Genomic DNA, 24,461 nt, shown 5'->3' on the forward strand with positions numbered 1-24,461 from the left:
TTTCCTGCCCGGGCTGGCTTTGAACCGCGATCCTCAGATCTCAGCCTCCAGAGTAGCTAGGATTACAGGCGTGAGCCACCAGTGCCCGGCTTACATAATATTTTTTAATACAAAGGAAAGGTAACTATGATTATGTAGCAGTTAATTTGAGGTGTTATTGGATACATTTAACCGGGTAGTTTCTAGATGAGACTTGGCTTTGAATCAGGGTTAGCACCATGAAATCTAGAACCAGGACTCCATCTTATTCTTCTCTGAGACATCAGCACTCTCAAGTTCTTGGGCCTTGGAATTCCACGACTTGCACCAGTAGCTCTCCTGATTCTCAAGCTTTCAGAGTTTGTCTGAACCACACACACTACCAACTTTCCTAGTTCTCTAGCGTGTGGTGGCATATCATAGGACTTCTTAGCCTGCATAATTGCATAAGTCAATTCCTATCATAAATCCCATCCATTAGGTAGTCATCCATCTTATTAGTTCTATTACTTCTGAAGAATATGGACTAATACAAATAAGATTTATTTAGTATTTTATTGATTTAAATAAAGTGAGTTAACACACTAGACATTTCTTTTCTCCTATTAAGCAATAGACCTGATCAACAATATAGACATATACCTATTTTTATCTGTGTAAGCTAAGACATAATCAATACAAGGACTGATAAGTAATTAAGAAGGACCCATCAGCATTAACAATCCTAAGTAACAGCAAACTAAAGAGTGTTCCAACAGTTAAAAAACACTAGTGATCATGTACATGGACCACGTAGAACAAAGATTTAAGATAATAATTTTAGCTTGTCCAAGAAAGCTAAATTCAGGAACTATTCTCTCTTCTTGACATAGCTCTCAACCTTTACAATGACTTGGAATTTTCAACAAATCCTGAAAGAAACAACTGCCCCATTAATAAGTGGGCTAAAGACTTAAAGAGAGACTTCTCTGCAGAGGAAATAAGAATGGCCAATAGACACATGAAGAAATGTTCAACATCTCTGGCCATCAAACACATCAAATCAAAACAACATTGAGATTCCACCTCACCCCAGTTAGAATGGAGGGGATGTGGCCAAAAGGGAACGCTACTGTACTGTTGGTGGGAATGTAAACTTGTCCAATCACTCTGGAAAGCAGTATGGAGGTTCACCAAAAGACTCCATATAGAACTCCCCTATGACCCAGCAATCCTACTTTTGGGCATTTACCCAAACAATCACAAACAATGCCATACTAAAGCTACCGGCAGAACTATGTTTATCATAGAATTATTTACCATAACTAAGATATGGAACCAACCCAGATGCCCCTCAGTAGATGAATGGATCAAGAAAATGTTGTATATATACACAATGGAATTCTATGCCTCCTTCAGAAAGAATGACATTGCCCCATTTGTTAGGAAATGGAAATTCTTGAAAAAAAATCATATTAAGTGAAATAAGCCAGAACCAAAGAAACATAGATCCTGTGGTTTCCCTTTTTGTAATAATTAGTATACATCATGGATAATCTTAGCAGATGAGCAGAATAGCTCTATAGTTATGTACATATGACCGTATAAAATGATGCTAAGTGAAATGAACTCTAAGACATGGACATAAGAGGTTTTTCTTTGTTGTTGTTGTTTTAATGTACTATGTGATTTTTTTCTTTTGTATGTTCTTCTTTTGTATGTTTTTATTTTGTATGTTCTTCCTGCGACTGGGGGTGGTGGTTTCATACTATACTTTGAGAAAAACTGCCTTATATGTTACACTAATTATAATGTGGTACTATTAGGCACTGTAAGTTCTGAATAATACTAACATTAAAGTCATTATAGCACCATGATTGGGCAGTGCTTTATAACACTGTGGTCAAGTGTGGGACTAAAAAAATCTTCAAAGGCATGAAAATCTACAATAAAGTAAAAGTTAAGCCAGGTACCAGTGGCTCACACCTATAATCCTAGCTACTTGGGAGGCCTACAGAAGGAAGACAGAAGTTCAAAGCCAACCCTCGAAGAAAAGTTCACAAGGCCACCTCTTAGTCCAGGCATACACCTGAGTTGTCACTGTATTTGATTTTGGTACCCTGGTATTGTATGTACATTTATTTGAATTAGGGAGGAGAAGGGGAACAACAGAATGGTGAGACAAAGGACAAGGAGGGAACCAATGCAACAGTGACATACACAAGACAATATGTTGGAAATGATCTGTACAACTTGTGGGGGGGAGGGAAAGTAAGAGAAAAATGAGGTAAAGGGTAACAAGTTTGACAAGAAATGTACTTATTACGTTACTTATGAAACTGTAACTCCTCTATACATCACCTTGACAATAAAAAATGTGAAAAAAATGAATTGGAATTTTCTTTGTGTGTATATGTGCATGCACAGGCATATGTGTGCATGTGTACCAGTACTGAAATTTGAACTCAGGGTCTTATATTCTCACAACGTATTTTTGCTAAAGGTTAATGCTCTACCACTTGAGTGACACCTCTACTTCTGGTTTTTTAGTGGTTAATTGGAGATGAGTCTCAGATTTGTCTGCTTAGATTGGCTTCAAACCTTGATCCTCAGATCTCTGACTCCTAAGTAGCTAAGATTACAGGCATAAGCCATCAGTATCTGGCATGAATTTTCTTAGAACACTTGCCCCAACACAGATTTCTATATCCCATCCTCAGAGTTTCTGGTTTAGAAGATTTGGTATAGGAGACTGAGAATTCTCATTATCTAATACATTTCTAGAAAATGCTGCGGCTGGGGGTGGTGGTTTCATACTATACTTTGAGAAAAACTGCCTTATATGTTACACTAATTATAATGTGGTACTATTACGGCATTGTAAGTTCTGAACAATACTAACATTAAAGTCATTATATCACCATTATTGGACAGTGCTTTGTAACACTGTGGTCAAGTGTGGGACTAAAAAATCTTCAAAGGCATGAAAATCTACAATAAAGTAAAAGTTAAGCCAGGTACCAGTGGCTCACACCTATAATCCTAGCTACTTGGGAGGCCTACAGAAGGAAGACAGAAGTTCAAAGCCAACCCTCGAAGAAAAGTTTACAATGTCACCTCTTAGTCCAGGCATACACCTGAGTATCACCCTATCTCAGGACAAGAAACACCAGTGCAGAAAAAGGCTAAAGGTGTGGCTTAGTGGTAGAATGCCTGCCTAGCAAGCACCAGACCCTGAGTTCAAATCCCAGTGGAAAAGCACAAACTAAAAGTCATGTTAATATAGCAAACGAAGTTCATTTGAAGAGGGAAGCTCTGATGCATAATTAGTGGCATGGTCCTGAATCAACTTGAGAACGAAACCAAGTCTTATTCCTCAACCACGGATCAATTAATTTGTCACCTAAATCTCTTGCCAATTTGAGACAGTATTCCTGTTGCTTTTTATAAAGCTAACACATTCCTGGTTATTTGCTTGGGGAAGTTGAAAATATGTAATTGAAATCTTGGGAAGATACCACAATAAAAGCAGCAGTACTTATAAGTACACAGATAAATCTGTGGTTCATTGTATTTGTATATGTTTTATCTGTTAAGATTTGAGAAATGTTTAAGAAAGCTAATCAAAACAAGCATGCAACTGTGATTTTATTGTTTAAATAAACAAATTTATAACTAATATTTATCTTCCAGCAGATTTTTGTGGGTTTTGTTTTTTTGTTTTTTGCTGGCCATGGGGCCTGAACTCTGGGCCTGGGTGCTGTCCCTCAGCTCTTCAGCCCAAGGCTGGTGCTCTACCACCTGAGCCATAGCACCACTTCTGGCTTTTTCTGCTTATGTGGTGCTGAGGAATCGAACCCAGGGCCTCATGCATGCAAGGCAAGCACTCTACCACTGAGCCACCTTGCCAGCCCCCTTATAACTAATATTTAAATTTATAATACAAATTGATATTTTCAGAGTTGAAATTAAACATTAATCAAAGTATAAACTGCAAGTGTTTTCTTCAAACTCTTGAAAATTCCAAACACATGATAAATTACTCACAGCAGCCAGAAATAGACACGTTTCAGAAAGATGCTGCAGATCAGAAAAAAAGTTTTATAGTTGTATATACTGCTGAATTAAATGTGGCATGCTACTACCAAAGATTTCAGCCATATCACCGAATATCTACTATATAGAGATAAACATTTATTGAGCTTCTACTTAATATCTAATCTCAAAGCTTGGCTCATTGGACACACTGTTGCCTTCCAAATACAAAGCACCTTATAATGGTTAAAAATGAGAGAGATGGATAAAGAATTATGAAACACTGGAAAGAAAATATTGTGCCTTAAGAAAGTAGTTGACAGAATGAAATATGACAAAATGAAAGGGATGACATTCTAAACATAAGGAGGCATAGAAAGACATGGTAGCTGAAGAGATGAACTCAGATATATTACAGGAAAGGATGTGGAGAAGAGGTCACAGCAATGAGCAGGATAAGATATGGCCACAGAAGGCCTTTCTTTGGTGTCACATAAAAAATTCTGGACTTAGCATCTATATAATTGGAAGAAATGGATCAGACTTTAGTTTAAGAAAATAACCAAGCTATATGCAATAGTGTAAGTGAATCTTGAAAGTATAAAGTGAAGAATAACACTGAAAATGTCTTTTGAACTTTAAAGAAAGTTCAAAAAATAAACAAAACTAACAATATTGCTTAAGAATATACCCATTTGTAGCAAAACCATAAATAAAAACATGGAAGTGATTACCATAAGTCAGGATATGTGGATGGAGGAATGAGGGCAGTAAGAATAAGATTGGGAAGGGGCAAATAGGGCCATCTAGGATGTTGGCAGTTTTAATAGATATATGTAAGTGATAGATAGGAGTATGGGTGTTTCTTTTATTACACTGTACGTTACGTATCTTGTATAATCTGTGTATATATATTATACTCCACAATAAAAAGTGGAGGACTTTGTTGGAAGTACTTTAGAAAGATCATGAGAGTGGGAAGAGGCTAAAGACAAGGACAAAACTTAAAGAGATCATCACAACAGTATAGGCAACAGAAAGGAGCTACGGTCATTATTGGCAATAGGGTAGAGAGGAAGAAAAGAGATTCAAGAATTTAATAGCTACATTTTAATGATCCATTAGAAATGCAAACTGAGAGGAAAGTCTGCAAAAGAGAATGAGATCTTTTAAGTTTCAAGTTTGGATAATATTGTTTTTTGTTTTAATTTTATTTTATTGTAAAGATGTTGTACAGAGGGGTTCAGTTACATGAGTAAGGCAATGAGTACATTACTTGTTAGTCAGTGAAAATATATATATATATATATGTTGGTTGTGGGGCTTGAACTCTGGACCTGAGCAGTGTCCCTGAACTCTTTTGCTCACGACTAGCACTCTACCACATTGAGCCACAGCACCACTTGCTTGGGCAACGTTGTTAAGTGAGGAAAATACTGAAGTAGCAGACTTGTGTAATTAAAAAAAATTGAAATTGGATTACCTTACCATAAAACCTACCCTTAAAGAGTACTGGTAGCTCATGCCTGTAATCCTAGCTAGTCAAGAGGCTGAGACCTGAGGATCTTGGTTCAAAGCTAGCCCAGGCAGGTAGGTCCGTGAGACTCTTATCTCCAATAAACTACTCAGAAAAAAACTGGAAGTGGCACCGTAGCTCAAGTGGTAAAGTGCTAGTCTTGAGCACAGAGAGGCTCAGGGACAGAGCCCAGGCCCTGAGTTCAATCCCAGGACTGGAAAAAGAAAGAAAGAGGGGGGGAAAGGAAGGAAGGAAGGAAGGAAAGCAGGAAAGAGTACAATTTATTAACGTATATATAGGTTTGCAATCACTGGCTTTATTGAGTTCTAGAATATGTTCATGCCCCACCCACTCATACTCTAAAGAACACTACCTACAGTTAAGATTCTCCAATCATTATACTTATCTAGTTCCAGAATGTTTTCATTAGCTCCCTCAAAATAGTCACTCCCTACTCCCTGACTGTACTTTCAGTCTTAATGTAATTTTAAGAGAAAAAAAAGTGTTGAGATTAAAACTGTTTGAAGGGTTGGGAATGTGACTTAGTGGTAAAGTGCTTGCCTAATATGCATGAAGCCCTGGATTCGATTCCTCAGTACCTCATAAACAGAAAAAGCAGGAAGTAGCACTGTGGCTTAAGTGGTATAGTGCTAGCCTTGAGCAAAAGAAGCTCAGGGATAGTGCCCAGGCTCTGAGTTCAAGCCCCAGGAAAGGCAACAAAACAAAACAAAAACTAATACAGCCCTGTTTGACAGAGCAGCAATGCCTCTCAATGGATCTCAGGAGCCCAATTCGAAAGGATATTCTGTTTCTAAGCCTTACATTGCCTCTTTGCTTCACAAAGATTGGAGCCCTAGACTGGGATTCTAAAAAAAACACCTTTTCTCCAGATATAGAAGGGAATATCCCCATATTTAGTTCTAACTTGGATAGTGACTCAACAGAGATCAGTGGTGGTAGAGATAGGTATCTGGGTATAGAGATTTTCACCCAGTGACAGGACTATCCATCCTTGTCCCCTTAGAGAGGTTGGAAATGTGCATTATGGAGTGTAGTGGTTCTGGTGTAAGTTGCCACAATGATTGGGAAACACTACAGACACCAGAAGTCTTCAGGGGACAAGTATACTAATCTTCTAACCATGCATGGGACAGAACTGTCCCCTAAACACCATAGAAACCCACCCCTCCCCTGAGAAGTACTGAGGGGATAGAGATTCTATTATTTCTGCAACTACAAAAACCAAAATGGAAGTTATGATCTGTAAATGGGAGCTAGGCCCAGACCTAAGAATGTGTGGTTAAGAATAGCCTAGAGAACAGCAGATTTAAATTAGCTCACAGTGAAAAGGGAGTATTAATAGAAATATAGATATTAATAGCAATGAATCTCAGTGAGCCATGGAGGACCATTGCTTGGGACTTACAGTGTTCTGCTAACACTGTCCTCAAGTCTATACTGTGTGGCCGAGCTGCAAGCTTCAGGTTTGGAAAAGATAAAGGTCATGCCTAAGCACACCTAAATCTGAGTCTGGCAAACGATGTCAGAAAAAGGACCCACTGGGCTATTCCCCATAGGCCATTTTAAGAACCACTAATGGTCAGGTTTGGTAGTGCATGTCTGTAATTTCAGCACTCAGAAAGCTGAGGCATGAAGATTGAGAATTTGAGACTAGCTGGGATATAGAGCAAGTTCCAGGACAATCTGGGCTACAGGGTAAGACTGTTCCAAAACAAAAACAAGAAAAGAAAGAGAAGGAAGGAGGGAGGGAGGGAAAAAGGAAGGAAGGAAGGAAGGAAGGAAGGAAGGAAGGAAGGAAGGATGGAAGGAAGGAAGGAAGGAAGGAAGGTGAAAGGGTGGGAAGAAAGAAGGGGAAATGAAAGGAAAGCGAGGAGAGAAGAAAAGGGAAAGTACAGTCCTTAACCTGGAAGAGCTTTCATTCTAGTAGGGAAGTAAAAACTTGGATGCAACTTTAAAAAAGCCCACACATTTATTTAACACACTGACATGAAAAAAATTAATAGCTGAAAGGAAGTTTGGGATCATCTTGCTACTTAAGAACTTGGGCTCTTTCATATACCTAAGTATCGGCTTCTTCAACTATAAAATGAAGATGATAATCCTGAAAATGTTGAGAATCAAATCAGGTTATAGTAGTGAAAAGCTTTTATTTCTTTATCTAAAGAACATAATATAAACTTTCATATCATATTCTATGATGAACAGGAAGAATTTATTTTTTATATAAAGAGCAGTTCAACAAAGTAGGTAGCATTTGCACTGGGCTTCAAACATAGCTTAGTAAATTTGCTATACCAAAGATAATACTTTAGTTAACAAATTTTCATTGAGTGACTGCAGTGTACCTGGTTACTAGTAATGTTTAAAATACTGTTCTCACATACTGCTTTTTGTGAATTTATTAGTTCTTTCCATGAAAAATACCTAAGATACAATTTGTTTGTCTGAGGAGCTAGATACTTAACCCTGGCTCTGGCCTCATGGAAAGTAGTCAGAGGGGTGGGAAATGCCCCAAGTACCACCAACCAGCAGTCTAGGTTCAGTCAGGTCATGCCATGCAGAGGCCAGCCACCTAAAATAGGGTGGGAGATACAAGAAGTATGTGTAAGGAGTACATACAGAAAGGTTCTCCTGAGAAGGATTGGGATTGGGGGGGAGGGGGGAGGCTGGGAAGGGATGTGAAGGGTAAACAAAGGAGGAGGCTGCAATGCTTGGTAAGAAATGTACGCATTATCCTGCCCATGCAATTGTAACCCCTCTGTACAGTATGTTCACAAATAAAATAAAATTAAATTAAAAAAAAAAGAAAGGTTCTCCTGAAAGTTTTACCTAGTAATGCTGTCCAGTGTTGGATCTACTGAATAAAACCAGAATGGCTTGCTACAAATGATGTAAAGCGCCAACCTTCCCCAAATTTTGACTTGGAAACATTTTTTTTCTTTTTGTTGGGGGAAATCCATGTCACAAGGCAAAATATCATACAAGATCCCATGAAATGAGGCCATAATCAGTTGTATATCTGCTGATAATTTTCAAAAATTCTGAACTAGGCTGACTGGTGAGAAAATTTAAAAAAAAATCCCTCAAAGAGTATGTTATTTCCTACAGTTCCTCAATAAGAAAGCACAGAGAAAGTGAAAAGATTTGGTTTTTCTTTCCTTAGCTATGGGGGCTCTACCATAACAATAATATACACATATACTTTGTACTAGGCACTAGAGTAAGTGCTGTATATGTTAGCTTATTTCATCCTTACAAGTATCCTAAGAGTTGCTGCTATTAATATTCTCTTTTTACCATGTATATAGTTAGGAATCAACAAAGTAGGGACGTCTAAAACTGTTTTCTAGGCTCTTGTTGTTGTTGTTTGCTAATCATGACCTGCCTCAGACCTCTCTCTCCAACTGAAGATTACTGCAACTTTTCAGGTTTGCAGTTCCAGGTTCCAACAAAGATGGAAGAAACAGGGACTGAAAATAAGAACTTAGTACTTATGTGATTTGAAACCTTTGAGTGGTGATTTCTCAAGAATCTTGGTTTCTGCTATTTATTAGATGATACTTACAATTCTTTCACTGAGGACTCACCAAGTCTTGCTGTTCAAAAGTTGTTGTGAGAACCAGGTATGCACAAGCCTTTGTGTGCTGGCTTGTTTGATCCCTCAGAAGTTTTGCTTTAGCACATTTTATTTTACTTTTAGTTCTTCAAATGTGTTTTGGATAGATGCAGATGCTAGATAAACCCCGTTGCCTAGCACAATAAAGCAAATGGCTTAGAATGAATCACAATCCTGGAGGTTACGAATATAAATAGCCACTCCTACTTTATATTCGAGTCCTATGTCAAGGGCCTCATGTGATGTCTGCCTGACTCAGATACTCAATGAATGCTTCCTTTATTTGCCCTCTTGATCCGGTGCTTTTGTGGGTGAATAACATGGGATTTGATAGTCCCAAGTCCAGAGAATCAGAGCACAGAATTCCCTGGTATTCCCCTATCTGAGGATCATGAGGGATCATGAGCAAGACCTCAGCCTCTGAAGGATTCAGTTTCCCCATCCCCCAAACAGGCTGATTCATTTGTTCAGGGCACACCATGGAGTCTTGCCAAATGCAAATGTGTGGTGCATGTGCCAAGCTTCTCTGGGAGCCAGGCTCATTACTGCCATAGTCACTACAACAAACAACAACAAAAGCCTCTAGGTGCAAATTATCACACATAATAAACTTAATTTAAGAAGCACTGAAGAGATCTTTAGTTTCATTTTAATTTACACAGCACCATTTATCACACAAGTACCCTAGGGCCATTACAAATTGAAAACAAGATATCTACAGATTAGCTTATACATGACTCAGTGATCCCATCAACTTAAATCTACCTATCAAAAAAAAAAAAAGTGAACTCAGGAAAGTCTGCAAAAAACAACAACAACAACAACAAAAAATAACAATGGAAAAAACCCCACAGTTTGAAAATATGGTAGAATTCTAGGTTCCTGTCCTAGATGGATCATTTTGTAGTGTTATAGTTTGGATCTGAAATCACCCTCAAAAATTCATCACTGGTCCCCAATACTGAGGCAGGGCTTCTGTATCATAAGGATTCAAGTCATCAATAGATTAAACCATGTCTAATGTAAAGGAGTGGCTATTAACATTCCCGATAGTCCAAGGAAGGGACATTGTAATGGTACTTGCCTGATAAAACCCCACCATATCCAGTAAACACTGTATACTTGGTAGAAGTGTCATTGTCAAGTTTCTAGACAGTTTTCTGCCTAAATTGACAGGTGTTCACAGATGAATCAGGAACAGATGTAAACACCTAAGATTTGTGAAACAGATGGACAAGATCCTTTGTACCAGCAAACTCCATAGCAAGGGTACACACTCTGCTTGACACAGCCTGGTGGTGAAGCAGGAGCCATCACTGAGGCATTCTGGCCATTCAGTCTCCAAGGGGTAGATGTAATCTTCAGCAGACTTTAAGTTCAGGTTAGAGCAAAATCTCTACAAAGGGGAACTACCTCTGGGTGGGCCTCCAGGCATCTCATAATGCATTTAGAGTGGGCATCTTAAAACCCCTTCACAGTGCTGTGGCTCTACCTGCAAACATCAGGGACCTGTACTCAGAATTCTGCATAAAGAAGGGCCCAGGGCCTTCCTCTCACTTGGCAGATAGATGCAGAGAGCTGCTTTTCTAGGAGCTCCTACCTGCCCCACAAAGAGATGACTGTTTTTTAAGGACAGAAAACAGTACAACAGGGATAGAAACACCAGATATGGAGACAATAATAACAACAACTAGCATTTGAGCACCTATATGTGTACCAGTGAAATAAGGTCAGGTCTGGCTGGCACCATATTGGCCACATGGTGGATGGTAGGGTCTAGCATCTTGTCTTTATGCTGGGGGAAGGAACTACCCCACCCATCACCTGCCTCCCAGGTGAGGATATGCCCAGACCCCTAGAGGCTGGGGCAGGTACTTAGCTGATAGGTTACTGAATCTCTCAGTCCAATGCCTGGGACTGGGAATTTCCTGTGGACCTGCCCTCTGCTCAGACCCTATTTAGGCCCAGACCAACACAGGTGCCATTATGACATGCCACGTGTGTCTTCGTGATCTTATCTGTAATCTTGACCTCTGTCCTGCCACTTGGCTTATATCCGGTCATCACGGCTTCCCAATTCAGCTTTCCATCAGAGCTGAATTGGTTTGTTGGTATTGTTTTTGTTCTTTCTTCCTCTCTGGCCTGTTTCCTAACCATATTAAGTGTATTTGGGAGCTGCAGGCCTTTGTAACAACTGGCTGCTTACAGCCTATGAATTGTGTAATAAAGACTCTAATATTCCATCTACCTAAATGTGACTTCTGGGATAATTCACTGTATAACACTGTGCTACCTTCTCTACTCACATACACTGTATGACTTTTAATACTCACAAATACCTAGCAAGTAAATGCTAGTATTACATGTTATAGCCAAACAAACTGATTTGCTAAAATAGTTGAGCATCTTGCCTAAAGTTGGTCATCTGCTACTTGCAAGTTGATTTCAGGCAGAGTCCTCAACTTTTCTGAGCTCAGCATCCTAATATTAAAATGAAGATGAAACCAGTCCATCCTCCCACTCATCAAATGTAAACAAGAATTACATGAAACACAGAATATTGAAATGTAAAGTATATGTAAAAGCATCTTCTCCAAATTAGACTGTCATTACTAGTGAACAGGGGTTATGCCATCTGAGCTTTTTTAATCCCTGAAAGATACTATATGCTGAATATTATGCATATAGACAAAAACTGTCTAAATCATCTTTTTGACCCACTTACTAAGCATGCATCTCTATGCCATAAGACCATAGGGAGGCAGAGGTGAATATGTACCGCACTCTTAGAGAAGTATAGTGCAGTAAAGATACATGGCTAAAATGGTCATGGTGTGTAAGGCAGGGCTTGTCACACAACCACAAGTGAGAACTAATACAGCTTCACTCTGACAGTAGCAGAGAGGAAGTGACAGCAGGCAAGCCAGGACCAAAGAGTGGGGACAGACAGAGGAATAATGTTTAAGAGTTTCCAAAAAGACAGCAAACTGAAGAAGCTACATGGAAAGAGTGAGAGAAGGAAGATAAGTCTACAGGTAGAAATAGAAGTACTGAAAATTAAACTCTACAATTCAAATGTCTGTGCAAGGCTAGCTGCCTACTTGAGTCTTTATTACTCTTTATCTCTCACTCCATTCCTCTCTTCTTCTAACCTTATGTTAAAAATGATCATTTTTCCCTTCTTTTATGCTTCTGGCCGACCAAGATTACCAAGGAAATTGCTTTTAGGCTATTATCAACTTTTTTTAATCTATAAAATAATTATATCCCAGGAATACCATATGTAGAAAATAAAGTAACATTTTAAAAATTAAGTAATGCTGGAGAAAATTAAATCTCCACATGCAAAAAGAATGAAGTTGAGCTGGGCGCCAGTGGCTCACGCCTGTAAGTCTAGCTACTCAGGAGGCTGAGATGTGAGCATCATGGTTCACAGCCAGCCCAGGCAGGAAACTCCATGAGACTCCTATCTCCAATAAGCCACTAGGAAACCAGAAATGGCACTGTGGCTCAAGCTGTAGAGCGCTCGCCTTGAGCTGAAGAGCACAGGGACAGAGCCCAAGCCCAGAGTTCAAGCCCACGATCGAAAAAAAAAAAGAATGAAAGTGAACCCTGATCTTATATATAAAAATTAACTGGAGTGGGAAAGTGGGAGAAAAATGAGGGAGGGGATAACAAGTTTGACAAGAAATGTACTCACTACCTTGCATATATAACTGTATCCCCTCTTTACATCACCTGGACAATGAAATAAAAAAAATAAACAGAAAAAAGAATTAACTGGAAATGACCAAAGATCAATATAAGAATACTACAAAAGCCTTACAATGCATAAGAAAATTTCATGACAATGCATGTGATGATTTCTTGGAAAAATCGTTGTTGCCAAAAGCTTAAATGAAAAACAACAAAAGAGATAAATTTAGCAGCACCAAAGAAGAGGTGGGAGGAGGAAGAAGAAAGAATTAAACTACATTACATTTCCCTTTAGCTCTAAAAATAAGAACAAGCTGAAAGATAAAGCACTTAAGCCTAGGCTAGAAGAAAAGAAGAAAAAGAGCATTCTAGAGCATTTATTATGTATACAATAAGGTACAAGGGGGCAGTTCACAAATACAGGGACAGTGGTAATTCTTGATTTGGGCAAAAAAATCTTAGAAAGCACAACCTTGAGTGTAGATGTTAATATAGAGTTCTAGACATAAGAATGACTAATGCCGAGAAGTACAAGTTGTCATGTCGAAAACGAACTTTACAACTTTGGTTGGGGGGGGGAGGATTAGGTGGGGGGGACAAGGGGAGGCTAGGAAGGGATGTGAAGGGTAAACAAAGGAGGAGGCTGCAATGCTTGATAAGAAATGTATTCATTATCTTGCCCATGTAATTGTAACCCCTCTGTACAGGATGTTCACAATAAAAAATAAAAATTAAAAAAAACAAATGTAGGGAATAAATACTTCAGCCAGAAGTGTAAAATTTGTAAAATTAATATATAAATAAAATAAATATCTCAAGATATTTGAACAAGAAAAAAAAAGAATGACTAATGCCAAGGGAAATCCAGGGAAAAATCCACCCAAGAGATCCTAACTGAGGGGGATTATTGGTTGATGAGGAGTGAACTGGTAAAACAGAGGCATAATGGCTAGTCAGGGCAGAGGGTGCTTGAACAATCTGGAGGAGATGTGGAAGCTAATCTGGATAGGAAGTTTGGGATCTGATTGCTAAATGCTACCCAAATCAATAGGGACCATAATGTTTAAACTGGAGAATGGTAAGATCCCATGCCCATAGTGAATATCACAGAGGAAAACAGTGTAGACAAGGCTGGCTTAATAGAAACAGGCAGCTACTGTCAGAGTCAAAACAACAGAATGAGAAGGTGGTAAGGAAAGAAAACTGCGTAAGCAGCTCACATAGTTAAGGGCAGGAATGGAACAAACACTTCAACAGGTTGGCTTCTACGAACGGTAGACCGTGAGCCATGTTCTTTATTCTAAACAGTTTCTAATTCTGAATGCCCGGGGTCCAGGTCCTCACTTAAAGGGAGGAAACTGGCATTGAGGTTAATCTATCTCAGCTGCTCTTATCTCCCACCCTTCCTCACTAGAAATAATGGAAGGCAGCCCTGGAAAGAGGAGCATCTGGCTGCAGTGAAGACCCATCCCTTCTCGGGTTGGAGCTGTTGGCTCATCTTTGGAAATCACAACAATCAAGAATGGAGAATCGTTCTTTTCATCCCTTCTCATAGTGTTATCCCAGCAATCTCATCCCCCAACAAGGAGTGGTTTGTGTCATGTTTTCCTTCATCATCCCCTCCCCACTGCTGCACAAGGGCCATGAGCAGGTTGTGAGCCTCAAGCCTCCAACTGTCTGTGTGTCAAGATGCTCCTCCAGAGGGAGCTGTAGGCAGAATTAGATGAAGGAAAAAAGCCAAGCATTAACTAACATGAACAGGAATCATCTTCTCCACTAAATTAGCCAAAAAGGTTTTAATGACACTACCATGGCAGAAAGAAAAAAATCAGACACTGCTGTATGGGTTGCTCGAGGCTGTTAGTTGGTACAAAGCATTTGGAAAATAAGTTGGCAGTATTTAAAAACCTGAAGGAAATTTATTGTCTATTGATTTGAAGACATTCATTATATATATATGTGTGTGTGTGCATGTATGCGTGTATGTATGTGTGTATATATAGTGTGTATAAATATATATAAATATATACATGTATACAATGTAACCTAGTAAAGAGAAAAACTGGTCAATGTTCTGTCCTTTAGGTTTTCCTCTTCCTATGTCTTTCCCTCTCACTTCCTCTTAGGCTTTGTAATATTGATCTCTACAGATTCAGGTTTGTTTCTGGGTGGATGGTAGGGAGATCACTGGGTTTTGAACTCAGGCTTCACGTTTGCTAGGCAAGTGCTCCAAAAATTGAGTTATGTCCCTAGATCTCTACAACTCTTGACAAAATCAGACAACAGAAATTAGAATCTATCATTCATGTGCATAAACTAAGAATTTTCTAGAAAAATAATTTACTATATGATTACCTGCACTGTAACAAAGAGTTACATTAGGGGCTTTCTACTCATTTTAAGGAAACTATTAAAATACATTTAAAATAATGAATTTGCTCACACATATCAATGAGATACAGATATTGTTAGTGGTCTCAGAGCCTATTTTCTAACAAAGATGTCAACATGAAACAGGAAAATATGATAAAGTATGACCAGTACAGTGATAAAGGGGAAAACAGCACAGTACAGAATGACTAAGAAGTCTTGGTTTGGAAAAAGTCAGTAGAAAGAAATTATGGAATTTGGAGTTCATCCTCAGAAAAACAGAAAAGGGAAGTATTATGGTTGAATTTGTGTTCTGGAAAGATCACTTTGGCTGTTGCATGAAAAGTCTGAGAAGAGCAAGACTAGGTAGGGTCAGGTATGTAAATGGAAGACTGATAAAGTCCCAGTGAGAAATGATAGTGGCTTAGACCACGGTGAGCAATGGAGAACTGGAAGGGAGGGAAAAAAGAAAGGAATGGATACAGAGTAATATGTAATTCTTCACTAGAACCAACTTCTCAGTGATTATGTGAATGTGGAAGGTGGTGCAAGCAAAGAATGACCTTGTGGAGGTTTAGCCTGAATGAACTTAGCCATCTACTTAGAGTATATTTCCTGGTGTACAGGGAGTTCAGTAAAAGGTAGATGACGCCGAGTTCAATCACAGGTATTTAGACTCAAAGTCCTTTAAGACATCTTTGTGGAGAAGAATTGTAGGCAAGGAGCTATCTGTTCTTCAAAGTTCACACATGGGTGAGAGATCATTGTGAGCAGGGATGATAGCCGAAGTAATGGGGAGTGAACCTGATCATCCCTGTACCAAGGACTTCCTAATTTTAACACAGTACTAAGTGCTGTGACAGTGGAAACAAGGGGGATGGTTTCTTACATACTTCCTCCCACCCCCTTATGACAGAAACAACCCTGTGCTATCGTCTCTTAGGCCTCCCGCTTACCTGTTACTGCTTGTTCACATCTCCCTATTGTACTTGCTGGTTGGTTTATCTCTCTTATCTATAGATTATAAGTTCTTTCAGGCAGGAATCATGTCTCACTCTTTTCACCCATAGCCCACAGTACTGTCTAGAGTTCAGTACATGTATTTAGTACCTGGAGAGTGTATGTATGTCTGTGATCAGGAGATGTTATACACATTATACCACATTTCTTCTAATAGTCCTCATTTTATAAACATTATGCTTGTGGAGGGAGAAGACAAAACGTAGTTTGTGGACAATGTCTGAAAAGTACTATAATTGGAAGAGAAAAAAAAGATGTATTTTAAAAAGTGAAACTATTTCCATCTGCAGTCAGATCTTTGTCATACTACTAAGTGTGGTATCTTTGGCAGCCTCCTCTGCTACTCCTTTGAGAAACAGCCCTGATCTAAGAGTAATGACTTATTAGAATTTTTTTTATCCCATTGTGTTTTGTATCTCATTTAAAATTTTTTTATCCCATTATTGCTTATGGTGTTGTTATGAGAACAGTTCAAGAGATTTACAGAGGACTTATCTTTACTTATAAGTGTGCCAGCAATCTCAGACAGCTCAGACTATTAAGACAGGATTAGATAGTCAATAATTAAAAACATATTTTGGCTGGGGGTAGGTGGCTCACACCTATAATCCTAGCTACTCAAGAGGCTGAGATATGAGGATTAAGGTTCAAAGCCAGCTGAGGCAGGAAACCTTGAGACTTAACTACCAGAAAACAGGAAGTAGAGTTGTGACTCCAGTGATTGAATGCTAGCCTTGAGCAAAAGAACCTCACAGGCAGTTGTGAATTCAAGCCTCACAACACACACACATAATCCTATATATTTGATATAGGTGAGATTAAATATATTTATGTTTCACTCAGTACATTAAGGCAGAGGAGAAGGAAATGTCATTGAACTATAGTAGAAAAAAGAAGAGGCTAGATGGACAGCATTGGCTAGCCTTTTTTGGGACTAAAGACAAAAGATACAATCTAACACAAAAGTCTCCAAATGGTAACCCAAGGGGAATGGTCTAGGGGCCAAACAATGTGTTGGCCATAGTGATTTATTTTAATGCAGTTTATTGTTCTCTACAATCTTAGGAGGCAAGACTCTTTATTCCCATTTCCAAGGTAGCTTGGGAGAGTAAACTAATTTCACCCCGAACTCAAGACAACCATGTATCTCTGAAGTACAGAGGCTAGGCAAGTAAGAACTCTGTTCTTTGGTAAAATTTACTTATGACTCTGACCAGAATCTAATTCTATCAGCTTATGCAGATGGAAACATTTTTTAGGATTTTTTGCAACCTATATTTCAATGACTTTCATCTTGTTCATCAAGTCCTACTTGGTTCTAATTGTCCGAAGACTACTAAGAAGGAATCTGAGATTGTTCATTATAAAGAATGGAAGTGGTGCTGTGACTCAAGTGGTAGAGCGCTGCGTTGAGCTGAGAGCTTCAAGGACAGTGCCCAGGCCCACAGTACATGCCCTGAGACTGACTAAAACAAAACAAAAACAAAATAAGAAAAGAAAGTGAAAGAACCTACAACAGCAGGGTGAGGTGATACATGCCTGTAACCCCAGCACTCTGGAAGCTAAGGACTGGTAGTTCTAGATCAGCTTGGACAAATTCACCAGGCCCTCTCAAACCAAACCAAAACAAACTATAAAAAAAAAAAACACAACCCTGCCAAAACATGTCTATGATAGGAGGGAAGGGGGAAGTGGCAATAGCCATGCCATATACTTAATGTCCTAATTTTAGAGATGAAGAGACAGAAGCTCAGAGAGGGAAAGTGAGTTCTCTGAAGCCACAGAGTCAATTAATGGCACAGCTGAGACAAAAGCCACATAATCTAATTTGAAGTGTAGTGATCTTTCCAGGACAGCACAGAGAGCATGGATTTGATGCATCTCCATGAACAATATTGAGCAACCCAATGATATATAAACCTACAGTGACACTGGCAGACTGGAATGAACTTCTGGCTCTTTGTCTCTTCGAGTGTATGATACTAGGTTTCCAAGAATTCTATCTATGCTCTGATGTGCCTTCTTTCTGACCTCAGAAACAACTACCAACCTAAAGTGTGGGATTTCTAAGAATCTTATATAACATAGTAACATCCTGACAACTACCACATTGTCAGTGGTCAAATCACAAGATTTAGAGATTATACTTTAAGGGTGACTTCACCAGAAAATATGATGTTAATGATACCAGGAATAAGAAAAAAAGTCACAGAACTGTTCCTGTGAACTTTTTTTTTTGTCCATCGTGGGTCTTGAACTCTGGGCCTGGGCATTGTCCCTCAGCTCTTCAGCTCAAGGTTAGTGCTCTACCACTGGAGCCACAGTGCCACTTCTGGTTTTCTGAGTGGTTTATTGGTGATAAAGAGTTTCACAGACTCTTATCAGGGCTCTTGTCCTGGCTGGCTTTGAACCATGATCCTTGGATCTCAGCTTCCTGAGTAGCAAGGATTACAGGCTTGAGCCACTGGTACTTGGCCTGTTTCTGTGAACTTTTAATAAACTATTTCCAAACCACCTTTTGATGACCATCGATCCCCCTCCACTTTTTTTTCGGTTGTGAGCTTGAACTCTGGGCCTGAGCATTGTCCCTGCACTCTTCAGCTCAAGGTGAGCGCTCTACTGCTTGAGCCACAGCACCACTTGCAGGTTTCTAGTGGTTTATTGGAGATAAGAGTCTCATGGATTTTCCTGCCTGGGCTGGCTTTGAACCATGATCCTCAGATCTCAGCCTCCTGAGTAGCTAGGATTACAGGCGTGAGCCACCAGCACCCAGCTTTGGGTAATTTTAAACATGGTAATTTTAGATAGGGTTTTGCTGTGTTGGCCTCTTTATGGAGAAGCAGGAATGAACAGAGAAACAGTAAAAACTAATGGCAGATTTTAGATAGTTTATATGTGGGTGTTCACTATAAAATTCTCTTAAATTTTGCTGTATGTTTGAAAACTTTCATTTAAAAATGTTAGGAAGCCGGGCATCTGTGGCTCACACCTGTAATCCTAGCTACTCAGGAGGCTGAGATCTGAAGATTGAGGTTCAAAGCCAGCCCAGACAGGAAAGTCCATGAGACTCTTATCTCCAATAAACCACTAGAAAACTGGAAGTGGCACTGTGGCTCAAGCAGTAGAGCGTTTGCCTTGAGCTGAAGAGCACAGGGACAGTTCCCACGCCCAGAGTTCAAGCACCATGACTGACAAAAAAAAAAAAAAATATTAGGAGAGCTGGGCACCAGAGGTTTACATCTATAATCCTAGTACTCAAGAGGCTGAGATCTGAGGATCAAGATTCAAAACCAGCCCAGGGCAAGAAAGTTGATAAGACCTTAATCTCCAACTAAGCACCAAAAATGCCAGAAATGGGGCCTGTGGTAGAATGCTGGCCTTTCGTAAAGAAAACTTAGGAACAGCACATAGACCATGAGTTCAAGCCCTAGTACTGGCACCAAAAAAAAAAAAAAAGTAAAGCAAAAGAAAGAAAGAAAGGAAGGAAGGAAGGAAGGAAGGAACGAAGGAAGGAAAGGAAAGGAACAAGGAAAAATAGGTGGACCTGGTGGTTCACTTCAGTAACAAGGGGAAGCACAAGCTGGAGGATCACAGTCCAAGCCTGTCCAGGCATAAAGGGAGACCCCACCTCAAAAATAACTAAAACAAAAAAAGGAGAGATATAGCTCAAGTGGTAATATGCCTGCCTTGCAAGCTCAAAGTCCTGAGTTCAAATCCAGTACCTCTAATTTTTAAATGCTAGGAATCATGAAGACCATCTTAGGGGTCTTAATTCTTGGGATAATAACATTATAGCATTTATATAGTCAGACTTGTAGGCTCTTTATAGTAGTAAAAATCCTTTAGCCTTTAACTTTTACATGGAGCTCTTTCATACTCATTCTCATTTTATTCCCTAATCTGAGTTATACTGCCATAATATTTGGCACTCAGTAAGCATTTATTAAGAATATTGCATGTATTTAACAAGTACAGGCCAGCTGGCTTGGGATAGTCAGACGTTTAGAGGCCACAGGGAGATGTAGAAGGTTTTCCGTGGAAAAGCATTGTTTTATGGAGTTGACTCTTGCCCTTAGAAGGTAATAACTAGGTGCAGATTTGTCTCATCTACTTCTTAACCTGTTCTATTTTTCCTTGAAATACTATCTAGGTGAAGCTGGGTGTGTTGGTTGGCTCATTTATCCTCTAATACATTCTAGTTCCAAATTTGAGAAAACTAAATCACCTTTACCAGATTTGTTCAGAGTTCATCTGACTACTATTTACATTTAGACAAAGACTTGTGTGAGATAGAAGTAAGACAAACATCGCTTCCTGTTTTCCCTTTGCTGTTTCTTGTTTCTTGGCAAATGAAGGAAGGACATGGACTTATGTAGGGTTATATGCATGGAGGAAATTCTCCTGCTTCCTGCATGCCACTGGTGTTGTAGAGCTAGTAGCTTCAGTGAAGGAGTGGGGCTGAGGTGTTGAACTGATCACTCCAGTGGAGTCCTGGGAGATTAGTTATGGAGTTCCAAACCAGAACATATAGCTTTAGATCCTTCTATTATTTAATAAGAATTCAATTCCTTCAATTCTTTCCTGTTTAAAATATCTGGAGTGGCTTTCATTTATTGCAGTGACCTCTGGGTATAAAAATCAAGAAATGAGTTTGCGTGATGAGGAGCAGACACCTGGCGATGAGAAAGAAAGGAAATACAAAGGTTTGTACATCAGAGTCTCAATCCTAGTGTCTATTCAAGTAAATGTTGACTGGGTTCAGAAGGAGGAACTGGTCAGAATAAGAATCCAAACTGATGGAGAAGCTTTAGAGTGGAGAGAACCAGATTACCTTTACAGGAACAACTAGTATGCTTAGCATTTTGTGCATGGCACACTTACATGATCTCATTTAATGCTTCATCTCCCTTCTTCCTGTTTTGGTTAACATGTGGGTTCTTCCCACTTGGCAGGCACTTTGCATGCATTTCCTTACTTAAACTTTGGAACATCTTATAATATGGGAACTGTTCTTAGCCCCACAGTTTACTTGGTCTCACAGTTATTAAACAGCAGACGTGGCCCTCAAAAATCAGTGTTTCATCCAAATCCTCGATTCTTAAGGATTAACAAAGCCAGAGTTTCAGTTGCTCAAGACATATACTATGTTTAAACACTAGTAGCGGACAAATGCTATCAAGCTTTTCAACGGAGAACACCTTTCTCCAAGTTTGAAGTCCTCAAGGGAAGAGGGGCCGTGTCCATGTGGCTCTTAAAGGATGGTAGAGTTCTGTGTTAGTTCAAATCAGCCCAGTCTCACAATGGACAAAGCAGTGGGGACAGAGGCTGAGAGGGAAAACTGGTGGCTGCCACCACAGCCTCCTTTCTAAGGCAGCTCTGTATCTCCACACCATTGTTTATAGCTCAGAGGATATCATCCGGACCCAATAAATGAAAGTGTCCATTGGGAAGGGAAAAAACACACACATGCTCCCTTCCATACACAAAAGGACATTTGTGTTAGGCAGCCTCAGAGGCTGACACACACGGAGGCCTTGCCCCTCCTCCCTCCACCACCCCTAGAAAAAGACAAGAAAGGCACTTCTCTGGTGTCCCACAAAGGGGGAGGGGAGCTGCTGCAGAGAAGAGTACAAGCCCTCTCCAAAACTGCTGACTTGATTCATCCCCAACTGACACAATGTGGAGAGGAAGACTTCAGGAAATGGGCAGATTATGTCCAAGAAAAGATTTCCTGCAAGCAGTTAACGGGAAACTAACATGAAAAGGAAGGCTAAAAATACACAGGCTATTGGTAGTAACTAGCAAGGCTCCTGGCATTTCAAGCCTCAGCTCAGGAAGCCACCAGACCTGGGTTTCTCTTCCTCTCTGTATAGCACCCCCTCCCCACACATCCCCACTAAGGTTAACCTAATGTGGGCTTCACTTGTCTAGGAGAAGCTTATCTAGGCCCCCTATCCCCAGTATGATTTAAATTTCAGCTCAACACTTATCAATCCTTGTTCTATGCTCTTTATCTAAATTATTACAGCACAGTAAGAGCCCCGGTGCTTCACATGTATGACTCAAGTGAGGAGAGAAGTGGATCAGAAGAACAAATGATGGCTTATGTTTAAGAAACTTTGGTTCTTAAGGAATAAGTCTCACAATTAAATAGTAGGAAGATTTAAAGGATTGGACTGACTGCATGGAAGTGGCAATGGAATGCAGGAAGACCATATGCACCTAAAGGCACATGTGAGTAATGACAAATCATAGCTCTGGTATGCACAGCAGGGAAACTAAATTACAACACTGGAAGATTAAAACATAGCTGTGAGGAAGTGTTATTTGTTCATTTTCAGAAAGAACTTTTTTTTATAGGTGGTTGGAGGAAGAGGGCGTCAACTGGCCTCTCTCATGTCCTGGGGTCTGAGCAGAAATTTGAAGACTGAATTTGTCTTCCCCTTTCTCTTGTACTTGCAAAAACCTAATTTTACAAAACATTTATAGAGCCCCAACACCAATGCATTTCCTACAACACTGAACACAGTTTAAGGGAAGAGAGTCCTGTGAGTGGCAGGAAGAAGGGGGCGATGCTGGACTAGAGACCTGTGGTGAATCCTTGGTGGGGGACTTAGCTGTGTTCATCACCCTCCCACCACATTTGTACACTGCTGAGCTCAGATTTACAGTCCTCACAAGCAGAAATTCTTATCCCAATTACAAAGGAACACTTTGTAAGTAATTAGCCCCCAAATACACAGACATATAATGATAAATTCTTCTTTTAGGGTTAAAATGAATAATAATTTCAGGCCAAAGATCTTTTAGTGAAATATTTTTACATCCAATGGGTCCCAGATGTGAAGGCACGTTGGAAAACAAAATGTAGGTGGTCCAGTGTGATTGGAATCTCAAGAGCCTGTGTAAGGGGAGCAGCAAGTTTTTCACTGTGGGTGATCTTTCTTTTGTTGTTGCTACTCTTATCTTCCCTGACTTTTTGGCAACAATGGAGGCAGCTGAGCACTGCTTCTCCTAAATCTTTTGGATTGTCTGGCACCACAATTCCCTGCATCTCTGTGTTCTCATTATTCTTCACAAGGTCCTTTTAAGGCCTACAATCCCCAAGATTTCATCCCAGCTTCTTTATGTCTTACTCTACACATTGATAGTGAGGAACTTTCTCTTGCCATAGAGACAGACTATATTTAAGCCCTACTGCAAAGTTATGATGAGAGCAGATGCCTCCAACTTTACTTATTTAACTCCTTCTTCCTATTCTCTACAACAGAAGAAAGGAAGGTTAATTTACTGGCACCATTAAGCTCCAAAGCCCAGGTAAACCACTTGGGATATAAACAGGTAGTAAGATTTGTGTTTTGTCTATGCATGTCTGCATGGTAAGTTTATTTGAAACCTTGGAAATATGGTTTCTACCCACCTGGCATTGTATTTGCTGCATTTAAACACTGGCTATTACCAAACAGTAAAGAATGTACAGGAATATGGAAGCATTAAATAGCCAAAATTTATGATCAAGATGATATTAGGAAATTCTTTGGTATTTGTACATTAGAAACAAAGTGAACAAACAAAAATTGGATTGATTCAAGAATGATATAAATTTGACTAAAATATGTAACTTCTCATTTTATTTCTAAAGCTTCAGGGTCATGGTAAAAAGAACAAAATTGCTGGGTTCAACTGCTCAGAAACCTGTCTACAATTTCTCTAGTATCTTTATTTACTGTAGATTTGTGAAAACTATAGAATTAGAAAGGAATTATATGGATTGGGCAGTTGTCTTTGCTAGCTAATATGCCTTGCTAAACATTCACCTAACACTTTAGGGTTCTAAGATCTACAGTTGCTTTGCATTTGTCTCAGTGAAGGATCAGATATAATCATTTATACATTAGTATACATTCCACTCAATGAGTTTGATTCCCTTAATACTATCTGACTTGTCTGGGATGTAGCTCAGTGGCAAAGCACTTGCCTAGCAAGTGCAACGTCCTGGGTTCAATCCCCAGTACCAAAAAAGACAAAAAAAATACTATTTGACTTTTAAGTCAAGTCTCAGTAAGAAGCAATATGCAAAAGGCACCAGGGTAAGCCAGTTGGTATGGGCTTCCCTTTTGCTTCAGTCTCATACATGGTGATGAGGGTCAAGGAGCTTTTCAAAAAAATTGTTATTGTAAAGGTAATATACAGATGTGTTGCAGTTACCTAAGTCAAGGAATGAGTACA

This window comes from Dipodomys ordii, unplaced genomic scaffold, assembly GCF_000151885.1.
Source record: "Dipodomys ordii isolate 6190 unplaced genomic scaffold, Dord_2.0 Scaffold22, whole genome shotgun sequence".
Taxonomy (NCBI): Eukaryota; Metazoa; Chordata; class Mammalia; order Rodentia; family Heteromyidae; genus Dipodomys; species Dipodomys ordii.